Source organism: Melanostigma gelatinosum, assembly GCF_949748355.1.
Source record: "Melanostigma gelatinosum genome assembly, chromosome: 1".
In the NCBI taxonomy this organism is placed as follows: Eukaryota; Metazoa; Chordata; class Actinopteri; order Perciformes; family Zoarcidae; genus Melanostigma; species Melanostigma gelatinosum.
In genome coordinates this window covers 7,754,576-7,767,956 of record NC_136634.1, presented here as the reverse complement: position 1 = coordinate 7,767,956, position 13,381 = coordinate 7,754,576, and the positions used below count along the sequence as shown (strand labels likewise).

At 43.8% G+C, this 13,381-nt stretch overlaps 1 protein-coding gene across 4 annotated transcripts in view; it reads left to right on the top strand.

The window, feature by feature from the left end:
* Positions 1-326: 326 nt before the first annotated feature.
* Positions 327-13,381, top strand: part of LOC306788973 (contactin-1a-like) — a 54,471-nt gene continuing 41,416 nt past the window's right edge. For 2 of the 4 annotated variants that reach the window (XM_079284715.1, XM_079284711.1), the window contains exon 1: positions 327-466. The gene's annotated coding sequence lies outside the window, so the exon portion shown is untranslated. Of the gene's footprint in view, positions 467-822; positions 841-1,396; positions 1,434-13,381 lie in introns of those variants that run through there. The other 2 variants (XM_079284714.1, XM_079284712.1) reach the window with 2 other exon arrangements.

Below are 13,381 nucleotides of genomic sequence, written 5' to 3'. Positions count from 1 at the left end.
ACCATTAATCAACCTTTTAAATATTTTGACTGTGGGGATGTTGGGAGTTGGGAAAACTGATATTATATTACACAACGAGCACTTCAACTTTCCACTATAAGAGGAATGCATTTAACCTATCACACACTGAGGTAAACGCGTGTCATTAAATGTATAAAGATAGTAAAGGTTTTGTAGAACTTCTTTAAATGGCCCTCGGGTCTTCCTCGTGCTGGGGAACACCTGTGAAGGAGCTCAGGAGGAACCGGACACCACTGTGGGAGCCACCAGCTCCGTGGAAAACAAGCAAGTCTAGCGCCCCCCTAAGTTAACAGTCATAACCCTTCATCCAATCCACGGGGACAGGACCGCCAGTTTATTCCCCCTCTCTTGCGCGCCCAGCGATGCGGTGCTGAGAAGGTGCGAGCGTCGTGAAGGACACACGGACGCACGGACGGACCTGGCGCGTTTAAACCCGCTACGGAAGGTAAGGACACGAGCACCGGGCACGATATAAAGTGAAAACGGATTGTTTTGCAGTGTGATCAGAGAAGACGGGCGCTGCGTTTGGACAGCTGGGAAATCAGTGTTGTTTACAACAGACTGAGTGTGGGATGCGCGGATGGGATGGAGCTCATATGCAGCCCCTCCGCAATGCAGAATCCTACGACATGGGTACGAGGAAACTGTATTTAGTTGTTTTCGTGTGTGTCGTATTGACAGATGCAGAGACATACTGCGCGTGTGTGCAATATCTGACATATCGTGGCGTGGTGGGGAGTGATGCTGTAACATGATCTGCTGCATATCTTGCCATGCACTTTCCTCCCTAAAAGAAATGAGTCGATGCACAGAGCAGATGTAAGGACGTATTACAACACACAGCAATTTAAAGCAATTCATCAGAGTATTACATTCTGCAGAGCACGCCAGAGGCCATAGCCTATAACAGCGCCGCGCATACCGACGATTCAAACTACCGCCTGCCTTTAACAGCCACAAGATGTCGAAGCACCCGACGACTGTAAACACTTTCATCGGGGGTGGAACTAAAAACGCGTGTTCTGGTGTTTAGTGCCGCGATCGATTGAGGCGTGTGATTCGGCTCTGTCATCTTGACTGGCAGATTGAGCCGTGTGGTGCTCAGTAATGGCCCGTCGCAGGGTTATTCTTCCGGGATGTCAGGTGCTGGAGAAGGTGTCATGGGCGCGTCCTGCCTCACCAGACTAAAGGGCTTCGGTGGAGAGAAACCGTCCATGCTACATGTTGCTAAAGTAATGTTGAGGAACCTCAGGAAGTTCTAGAGAGATTACTAAAGGGGTCTTCAGTAGTAGTTATTCTTTTTATTATGATAATAGTTTGTTTATTGATGACATATGGTAAAAAAGGATGATGGTAGCCTCATAGAAATCATGCAACTATGCACTGACTTGTGAATTACAAAAATCCCAGATGTGAGTTTTGAAATATTACATTGGTTTTCTGCATCTAAGTAAAGTTATGGTTTTCATAATGCCGTTGACTAATGACTTGATTTGGCACAGCTCCCTGCAGCAGATAGCAGAGTGTGATTTAAGCAGCCACAGCTTTCCATTGTGGTCGAATGAGCTTTCAAAGCCATGTGATTAATGATGTAATCGATACCAACAAACTAAAAGGGAATTATGATAGAGTTGTTTTGCTTTTGTGATGGGCGTATGTGGCTGAACCACATGGTCCCTTGGTTTATTGGTTCTAGATTAACATGTTAATGTTGGTTTATTGACGAGTTGATTATTACAGTATATTACAATTGCTCTTGGAATTGTGTCCCCACACCTGTGAGTTGCACACAAAAATGTGTATATTTCCAGATGATAAATGTCTGACCTCCTCCTGCTCCTGGGCACTGTACACTTACGTGTTTCTGAGTCACATTTTCATTTCAACCTGATTTGCCGGTCGGTGCCATGTGTGAAATTCTTCACTGTGTTTTTGTCCTGATTGAATCAGAGCCATATATGTGGCACACAATGTCAGAGGGATTCCGTGGCTGTCAGGTGGAGCACTTTGTGAATCTTCTAAGCTTGACTGCTGCTAATGCATCCTGTGCTGTCCTGTGTACGCCCCGAGGACAGACCCCTCACCCATGCTAGGTGAATGAATTGACTCTGCTCAGAATAGGCTAACCTGCTCCATGCAAAGGCATCATCTTACATATTTGATCTCCCTTGCTGCGTAGAGAAACATGTCTGAATGTAGCGTTTTGAATTTTGCAATGAGCCGTTCCCTGCCAGCATATTGTCTGTAAGGCTGCTGCGGCTTGAGTGGTCTGCATGATGGGGAACTTTCTTTACGTAACACAGTACCCTGCAGGATGTTGCTGTTCTGTGATGCATTTCGAGGCTACAGCCTCAGCCTCCATTAGTGTCACAGTCAAATGACTCGACATAGCCGTACACTTACTTCTCCTTTGGTGTGAAGCTTCAGTCACACATCTGTCATAGCCCAGGTTAACCTCACCTCAGGCCGAAAATAGAGCTGCCTTCAACCTCTCCATCTCCACTTCAGTCAGAATGTAACTTATGAACACGAGTACGAACGTGAGACAGATTGCTTTTATTCATCTGGTGTATAAATGTTGACTGCAGTTTCTTTTTTTATACATACATATATATATATATATATACACAAAGACAATGATTTTCCAATTCAATTAATGTCTTTATACAAGCAGCATTCTTTTGGTGATCAAAGCAGAACCTTGGATGTAAGATTAAATCATTTTAGAGTCGTTTCACGAGATTAGATTTGTTTCCAGATGTCCTTCTGAGCCCTGGGCAACACATTTGTGGGCAAAGAGTCAAAGCATGAGCTAAAAAGAGGGAAAGATCCTGCGTGCGATTTTGAGCAGACTTTAAACTGATTGGCATCGTTGGCATTTGCCAGCAACAGAGCTGGTTTGTCCGTCGCTGTTTGTGCTGTCACACTGAATACAGCCTCGGTCACGCTGGAGGGAATTCGTCCTGTGGACTTGTTTCATTGGTAAATTGAATGCACTGAATGAATGAGGATACAGCCTATGAACGTGAACGTCTGTGTGCAGAAACGCACACAAACACAAGCCCTCATTGCGGCGACTGTCTTCACTGCATGTACAAGTGCTTCTTCTCTCTGTCCTGCTGACAAAACTGCTCTCGTCTTCACGCTTCCTTTAGATTGCTCAGCAATTTACGCAGTGGCGATCAATAGCGAGATCCACTAATGGTACGACGGTGAGGCAGAGACGTGACGTCTTCTATGTTTGCCTGGAGACAGACCTCTCCTCTGTTCATGCCTGAGGAGGAGAGAAAGGCCCCCAGTCCCCCATCTGCCATCTCTGGCTGTCTGAATGCAGTTTGCACCAAACCGACCATCGATTCTCCCACTGCGGACAGCTCCCTGCTCTCTGCATCCATGTGGCAAAGCTTTCAGATGTTTCATCGTTTTGTAAACTGGTGGTACTTGTTGGCTTTGTGTAGCCAATAGGTAGAAAAGAGAGCCATAGAGGTTCAAGCTGAAGCGAAAAATTGGGTTGTTTTGGTTATTAGTTTCCAGCAAAAATGCCAAAAACTTGCTTCTAGCTTCTCAGATGTAAGAAATTGCTGCTTTTCTTGTCTGATGTGAAAGCCAGCTGGATATTTGAAGCACCTTATACATTGTGTTAAATACATAGGACTTTTCTCTCAAATCAGTCACTTTGTTTCACTGGATACGGTCTTGTTGCCGGGGCTCATGTTCTATTTCTGGGGCCATTGTTGCCTACTTGAATCTAATGATCTTAAATAGCTGCTCCCACTTCTGGAGGCTATTTTAAAGGAAGAACCCCAAATGAATAATTATTCAGCCACGCTGGATTAAAGTTGTTTTAGTGTGCGCGCGTATAAATGCATGTGTATGGCTCATCTATGTCTTCTGCAGTCCATGATTTGTATCTGCCATGTCTAAGATTAGGATGAAATAATGCCTGTATAAATGGCCTTTTGTTGCTTTTACACAAAAGCAGCACAATGCTGAAGATAAAAATAGATATATTTGATTTCAACTGCTGGCTTCTTGTCTATTTATAGCATTAAAGCTCCTGGAGTAAGATGTTATTTATTTACTGACAAGGTTTTTGATGAAATGGCTTAAAGATGTAACAGTGTCTTTTCTCCTGGAACATTTAATCTGTTCCCCCGCTCTTTATCAGTGTGATTTTGTTTGTTGATAAAGTTCTGCGCTTCCTCTGTGGCTCCTACGCTTTGTCTATCGGCTACAGTGATGCCTCATTCTAAATCAGATTACCCCATTTCCATTAAGATAATGTGGGCCGGACAAGCAGGTAGTGTTCGGAAATGAGCCGGTATCTCCCCCTGTCACTCATGGGGGAAATAAGATGACATTGATCAATGTCATCAGAGTGTTCTCTAGAAGTGGGTACAAGCTCCATGTGCAGAGATTTGTTTGCGGTCTGTTCGGGAAGCTGAAGGCTTCAACTGCTCAAAATCACATTTAAATGATGTTGAGGAACAAAGCATAACGATTTATTTATTAAAGAGGTCACTGATGAACTGGGCAATGGATTCATTTTCTGAATGATTCATTAATTAAAGACCTTCTGTGTGTGTGTGTGTGTGTGTGTGTGTGTGTCTGATTTTAAATGTTGAGTTGAAGTGACATAATTTAACTAGGTTATATTTGACAAGTTAGCGCGCTTTCCTCTGATTTGTCGCTCAGTTTCTCTATTTTTAGACTTTACAATCACAGTAAATCGTTGGGGATTTATGGACTCAATTAGAAGAAGATTACAAATGTTTGCCCTTTGCCTCCTAATTTCTACACAGCATGATCATCTTTTTGAGATTTTTCAGATAATATTTGACTTCCTACATTACAATAACAGCACAAACGACAGTTTGTTTTCCTATTAGCAGAGCAAACCTTATCTGGCTTCATTGGCATCCATTCAATTTCCCCAGTAATATCAAGAGTTGTTTGCTCATCAAATACTTAATTGCATTTTGTCAACTCGTACCAAAGAAGTTTGTATTTAATGAAGCTAAGAAGTGAAAGTGACAGTACTGGAAGGTTAACAAGTTCAGAGGACAGTTTTCCCGAATGAAGTAGTCAATGTGAAGCATCCTAATATGAATGGGTCTTAATTAAACTCTGTCTCAAAGTGTCAGATTACACCTCTTGTGTGTTTGTGAAACATTTCACTGAGCAGAAAGATAGCGTTATGCACAGTGGACTTCTGAGCCATCTGTTTTTGCTCCTTCTTAAATGCATTGAAATCCATTGTTTACAGGGCTGCTGAGAAGATGTGCAGTCAGACAACACTATATGCTATTTTGGTCCAGTACGAGGTCATTTTCAGTTTCATGCAATTTGAAAATCAGTGGCGTGTGTCTGATTTATTCCCTGGGATTTCAGCCAGAGTGTTGTTTGTGCAGTGATTAACATGTACATTCCTCATCTGTTCAGATATTTTTGTTCCTTTCATGGCTCTCCACAATTTTTGTTGTCTTGATCAGTCCAGATCATAAGACTGCAAAAATAAGGGCTAGCTCTTGCATAGAGTAGAAGAGACGCTTTGCATGATTAAAGGTTGGAACAGAAATGATCACCTTTGATGCTGGCAAAACCTTACAGCTATATCCCATCTGACAGCAATTTATTCCATAATCTTCACATGAAAGCAAGAATTTAGCATCATTATAAAGTTCAGTCTCCCTTTGTATCCATCGTCATTCATCGTCTCAGTAATGAGCTGCATTGTTTTGGTTTCAATCCTATTTCATCTGTGTTTATTATTGGATTGTGAAAGCTTAACCGTAGTTTCAACTGCTAGCATTGTTATCTGATCATGCCGGGGATGAAAAACAAGCCCGATGGTGCAGAGAACTGTCCAATTAGGTTACCAAAGCGTCTTTCTCATTGGGGCCAAGCCACTCTTGGGGCCTTTGAGCAAGGCCTGTTGCTATGGCGCTGCATGGGAGCATGTGTGGAAGACACGGCTTCATCTACATGCTAGTTCAGCAGGCAAGGCTCCCAAGCATAGCCAACACTCTCCTCATCCTATACTGTCACCTTTCAGGTATACTTGTTTCTCATGCTACCCCAGTGCACGCCACCTTACAGTGACGATGCATGCTGGTTACAGCTCAGCCCCGTCACTGTGATGCTAAACTGAAATCATGAACTCTCCATCACTTGTGTGTTGAATGTAATGAAAGACCGAGGGGGTCAAAGAGGATTCTTGCACTAATTAGAAACGTCCTTGGTGAGAAGCGTACCAGCTCTTTAGCTGGCTGACCTTTAGCCTTCTCCGGGAGGGACCTGTATGTGTGAGCAGTGTATGGATGGAAGGCTAATCGCAGAGAGAGCCCAAAGGCGAAGGCCTCCTGGCACGTGGAGCGAATACTGAGCTCTTGGGAAGCCTCATTATACATTTAGGGGCGTCCTGTTTTCCCTCTCTCTGGACAGCTGGACAGCTAAATTGTTTGTGGATCAATAGTTTAGCTTCCTACTGGCTCCATGGAGTGAGCAAAGTGCATTTAAACCCAAGAAATCCCATTACCTTTGGCAGAGATGGGAAGCATAGCACTCGGGGCCTCCGCAAGTGCTATTGCTATGCCCATTATTCATTCTCGCTGTTTGTTTACCTGCACTGCCTCTGCCGAGACCACCTGTCGTCGTTTTATGCCCATGTTATCAAATTCTCTTTGATTTCCAGTTTCTTGGCTGTACAGTTTCATCCATAAATATCCCATTTGGTAATCCCATTTGGTGTTATTTTTCTAAGGATAATGCTGTATGCACTGCACTTTTAAATCATGCATTGAATGCTGTCATTTCCAGGACACCGAGAGATCCTCACTAAGATCGATTGAAAGTTCCAAGTTTGCAGTGTGCAAGCTGATTGTATATTAAGGCTGCTGACCGGAGCCTGGCTGCAGCCTGTCTGGATTGATTCGACACTTATTTAAAATGCCTGTTGTTTGTCAGTCCAGCTCTTTGGTTATGTAAAAGGCAGAGAGAGAAAGGGGATTGAGAGAGAGAGAAAGAAGGGTGTGGGGGGGAGGTTTGGGGAGCAAACGAGAAACAGAGAAGAACAAAACATTTGGAGCTCTCCCTTCATTCCTCAGATCAGTGTAACCAGAAATAAAAGCTGTGGCTGGTGCAAGCTCTGGGCTGCGGGCCGCCGCTGTCCTCTCCTGGCTCTGTTGCTGTGCTGCTGGCGCGCTTGTGTTTCACTGGTCAGCCTCCGAGCTTCCTGGGCCCAAGGCTGCATCTCGACATGACGAGCCCATTGATGTGGCCAACATTAGCATTCGTTGTAGGCGAGCACGACAAACGGGTTGGTTTTCCGTTTCTCGCTGACAAACCTGCGCTCTCTGGATCCCCTCAAAGGGTCTCAAATCAACCCTCTTGTTGCATAGCTAATGAGCGTGGCTAAAAGAGGTCAAAGAATGCTAATGCAGGCCTCTTTTAGTCCATGCTGTGTCCCATTTGTATCAATCACAGCCCTGCCAACTGACACGTCAGGGCATCGCTGTCACATCTGGCTCACAAACTCAAAAGGTGATGTAACCACCTGCGTCATGTTTTCTGTAAGTGCTGGTGGGACAATACACCAGCGCTAATAGCTTCCGACAAACTAGCCTAAAACGTCCCTGAACAAAACGGTGTTCCGTTCAGTTGGCATATCATTATTCAGATCTGAACCCAGCATTCTGAGGGAATCTGGCTGACTTATGCATGAGATTTGTGCACTAATTATGCCGCAGATTCTTTTCCCTGGCTCGGTTTGTTGCTGCAGGAGCTTTTGTTGCAATCTGCTAATTCACGCTGCTGCTCAGCAACATCTAATTGCCCCCAGAGAAGAAGTGGCTACTATCACCCCATGCAAAATAACACATTCATCTTTTTTTAATCATCATGAGTCAAACTACTGCTTGAGCAAGTCATCCTGATGCCAACAGAGAGCGAGAGAGAGAGAGAGAGAGAGAGGTCAAGCGCGAGAAGGAAAGAAAGCGAGAGAAGGGGAAGCCAGCTTCCTAATTATAGATCTTTTTCTACCATTGTACATTCCAGCCTGACTGTAAAATAATTTATATGAACAGTAAACAGGCATCTCCATTTTTATTCTCATTACTGGCAGTCTAGACTGAGGGAGGTGCCAACAATCAACTCACCGCCCGACTGAAACTATCTCTCACATTATTCCATGGAGAAAAAGAAGCCATGCATGAATATGAATATGGCATTTGTTCAGAGTTCAGTTGGGCATGGAGGTGGACTGCCTCCATGCTGTATATGTGTGGGCCGTGTGGTGAAATGTGTCAGTGGTATAGTGGCCAGTGTCACTGGTTGGCTTATTCATGAGGAAGGTGTAATGACAGTGAGTGGAGGAAAGGGCATCCAGAGGTGAGTCTGACTGGGAGAAAGGGCACTGAATGCTTTTTACACACACACACACACACACACACACACACACACACACACACACGCCTTTGCAGTGCTCTGACTCTTATCTGCAACGCACAGCTTGACTCACACAGGGCCATAGTGTGTGGAGGACAGACGGAGCGAAGGGCACAGCGTTGAAGCCAGGCAAGCATAGACACATATGCACACTCACAAACACACACACACACACACACACACACACAAATGCACAATGAATGGAAAGAGGGGGCGTTGGACTTTTCTTAATTCCCCTGCAACAGAGGACGACAAGACCAAGCAAAGCACTGCTCTTCTCTATGACTGAAGAGGGGAACTACTCTGTGTTTAGAGAGACTTCTGGAGACTTCATGTTATTCACACTGACCCATGACCAACCAGGTTATAATTTGACTCCAGCACAATGAAAAGAAAAAATTAATGCCTCGAGTAACTGAGCATGAAGCTAAAGAACTTCATTTTCCAAAAAAGGTTTTCAAACAAAACACAAAAGTGAGAATATTATCATGGATACAAAATTTGAAATAAGTAAGTAAATTGTTCATACACTTTTTTATGATAGGAATAGTTTGACATTCTAAGGAGGTGATTATAATGTCTGTCTGTTAAATATGAAGCTGGAGCCAGGCAGACAGGTAGCTTAAGTTAGCTTAGCATAAAGACTAGAGGCAGGGGAGCTTGGTTGTGTCCAAATGTATAAGAAACAACCTAAACCACGAACACTCACAAATAAACATGTTGTATTACATACAAAAACCAAAGTCTAAAATCCACTATAAGTAGTTTACCAGCAGAGACACCAGATTACCTTTGGACAAAGCCAGGCTCGCTGTTGCCCCCTGCTTCCTGTCTTTAACTGTCTGTTGGCTTTAATCTTCTTCAAAACAAAATAATTGAAATTTTTTCTTTTTTTTGTCGTTTTTTCATGAAGATCCATGAGATTTGCTGAATACAATAATATAGATTAAATTAGGGAGCGAGAGTCATGAACATATTACTTTAAAAAACACACCGCTCAGTGTTGTAGTTTACTTATTTACTGGCAGGAATAAAACCCGACACGATGTCGGTGAAAAGGCCCCGTGAGAACTCTTTGGGCAGTCAAGCGAAAGCCTCCGTTTGAAGCATAACATATGAAAAGTCTCTTAACCTAGTTTAGCATTCTGGCTGCTACTGTAGAGAACACCAGCTTGATTGGAAATGCTGTAAGCTGCGTGGGCTGTTATCTGAGCTGTGTCTTCTACAGCAGTTGGACTGTGTCGCAAGCAGCTTCATAACAGTGCCGATGGTTTCCTTATGTTCCAATTTTGTGTTCGAAAATGTCAGTGTTTGAAGAGGCGGCACATTAGCCTTGTCATAGTTGCAGAATGATCTAGACAATTGCTTGATCATTTGTCTGGCAACATGACCTAAGCACTGTTTTTCAGGACCTGTGTTCTTCTCTGTTGTTTACGTGGGCACCTGTTCGGCATTATGAGCCATGATCACATGGCGTGACTTGGCCAAAAGGCACCAGATGACTCAGGTCTTTGCCCAGCCTGTGCTCATTGTCAGTCGACACACACACACACACACACACACACTGCTTTTTCAACAGGCTGTCTGACTGTGGCCATGTGCTCTGCGCTAAACACAGCTGACTGGGTTTGTTGACATGGACACTGTGTCCCGAACATGAAGGTATATGATGGTGGAGGGGTCTGGTCCTAATGAAGTGTTTATCCCCTTTGCAAATACCCCTTGCACAAATTAACAGAATCTTTTAATTCATACAAAGGAAACAACCAACCCAGACACAGTAAATTGGATAATGTGTTCACATGCCGTAATATTTCAGCAACTATTTGGATGGCCAGCTGTCATACTGAGGCTTCTAGCTCATGCCGACTATTTTAAATAGTATAATTCAGCTTTTCAAGGAGGGAGTTACTTGAGTGCCAAATAACAGGGGAATATAATTTTACACATAAACGCACCCATTGCGAGAGACTGTGGAGAACGACGTCCTGATGGGTAGGCATGAATATGCATGGCACTGCTTAGAAGCACTGGCACACACTAATACAGTATGGCAGTCAACGGTCTCACAGAGCAGGCTTTGTCTGAGCCTCTTGTTTTAACTGTTCAGCCCTGAAGTGCCTCTGCAGAAGTATCAGAAAGAGAAACCTCATCTTGTTCAAGAAAATCTTTAAATGCTATAAACGTAACGAGGAGCCTTATTTTCTGTTAATTATATCTCCTCCCTCACTCGTTAATCACTTATTTATCAGTAAGATCGTATTTACATTCCACTACCACTACCACTACTTGGAATTATGATTTTTCATTTGGGATTTATTCCGATTGAGTTTGTTTAAAGAACTGCAAAGTGATAAGTTACCACAGTAAACAACTCAGCATGTGTGGTGCACGTGGGATCGTTAAAAGGGCTTGTTAAAGTGTCCTAACAAAGCTCCTCTTGTGGTCCATGTGCTGCTACTTCCTGGAATGATCTGTCATCCACCCACTTCTGCCTTGGAGAGAAATCGTGAAATAGGAAGTATCAGAAGTAAACAAATATCTGCAGAGCTCGCTTAACCCCAAAATTGCTCCTGCTGGCTGTGCCAAACATACAGCCACACACTGCTGATTGGGAAGGAAACATAGATATACAAATGTATATATACTAACAATATAATCTGAGCCAAAACAAAATATGGGGACTTGCCGTATCTAGCAAAATCAGGGTTTAGTGTAATTACTGTGAACAAAGCATGAAAACTCTGCGAGATTGCCTCATGGCACGAAAGGACATTTCATTCCGGCATGAGAGTCTGTGCAGACTCCACTGCCAACAAAGAGCTTTTCAATACGCTGAAGTAACTCAAAGGCCTATTGTGAAATCATGTCCAGGGTAGAGGACTTGCTGTTGAAGTCTGACTCCCTCCAAGCATGGGGAGCCAAGAGGTCCGACATCCACAGTCCATCAGGGCTCAACAATAGAGGTTGTTAGAACATACACTGTCCCACCGTAAACACTCACTTGGGCACCAAATCCACAGCAGAAAGGTACCCAACACATGTATTATTCAGTCCGAGCACAGTGCTCAGCTGCTTTAGCAAATTATTTTTGCAGTTTTTAAAAGTTAAAGAACATATTCTTGACCAGTTCTGAAATATCTTTTTCCTCAGCGGCAATGAATGGGCTGAGAGCCCCAGACAGGGTTGGGTCGTCAGAAAGTAAACATAGATGGGTTCGGTCTATACTTGGGCTTTGTTGACAATAGGAACAATACAGAATAGCACACGTCTTTGTTAGAAAAAGTGGGAAACACAACCACGAACTGCAGCACTGGAATCAAAGGAGGTTCCTTCTGCAAGTATCCTAATCCTAAGGTGCCATGAGGTATCCAGCACCGTATTAACAAATCAATTCAGTGCGATTGATCCAGCCTCTCTGACTCAGATTTACCTGAGCTTTACTGACGAACATTGATTCATCTCCTGGTGGATTCCTCTTCTCAGGCATCGCTCTGTGTATTCTAGCACACAAGTGAATTGATTCATGAATGTAAATGATTGGCTGACGTCTCGCCCGCATCCACAAAGACGTCGCTGTATCTTCTTGCAGTGAACAGCATCTTGTTTGGCCCGTGACCCTCACTGATTTTCATTGTGTCTCAGTGCTCATTATATTCTCATGTGCTTGGAAGGTATACATTTTCTTCCTGCCATTTTGCAATCGGTTTTGCTGGAGGTGAAAAGGTCCACTCAAGTGTTGAAGCGACGAAACACTGGGCTCTTCAGCTGACTTGCACTTACACACACACATTGCTGGCACTCACCCACCCACCCACCCACTGGCTTACTCTTGAGTTGCTGGATTTCTCTGACAAAGCTGATGAGAAAACACAGAAATGAGGCAGTGAGTGGAGGATTGTTTGGTTTGACTGTGTGTCAAACCTCTGCGGAGGAAGGTAAAGATTACCGCCAGTCCACACATAATAGTCCCCGCTTCAAGAAATAAACTAACAGTCTTCTAGGCAGACGTGGATAATGAAGACAAAATAGCTCAGAGGTGAGATGTTGGTGGGGAAGAGGAAAAGGAGGGAGTGGGCAGTTAGCTGCCATGGACACTGTGTCTTTATGATTCGGGTTAATGCTTTGATGTACAGCAATAATTCACAGACCGCTTAACTTTCAGGGTTCAGTTCCATACTCTGTTGTCAGAGGGAACGAGATTGTGTTCTATTGATATTGAGGCTGTTTGCATTTGGGTGCTTTGCAGAGAGAGGGAGAGAGTGTCACATCTCCAGGACAGCGGGAGACACAAACGTGGGACCTGGGCTCTGTGCTGTGACCTTGTTTGCTAATTAAGTGTCAGACCTTATGTCTTAGGGCTTCGATTGCCAGAAGGCGATGGGAACACTCATTCCACTACTGTTGGCTGGCTCCCCGGGTTGTTCATTACTTTGTGTGTGTATGTGAATAAAAGTTAGGGGTATTGTTAGAGATACAACTCTATGGGCTGCCCTTCCTCATGAATACTGTATAAAGCTGTGAACATAGACGTAACTACGCGATTGAATGCGGCAAAAATGTCACTCTTACCGTCACAAGTGTTGGTTCCAGTGATCTGTTCCACACGGGCCCAGTTTGGCTCGACATTGATATTTCGGCATTTCTCTGCAAATACTGGCCCATGCTATTATGTTTTATCCATAAATGGTTTCTCGGCTGAATTACAGAAAAAATGTGCTTCAGCGTGTAATATATACCGCTGTTGTGATATAAAGATAGTGCGGTGGGAGATTGCAGCCATAGCTGACCCCAATTTCTGCAGTCTTAACTACTAGAGAGATGCTGTATAAAAAGAGATCATGTTTTTACGTTCCATTAACATCCATCTTCCGTTCCCTTTACATCAAATTCCAGGCTTGAAAAATGAGTTGTC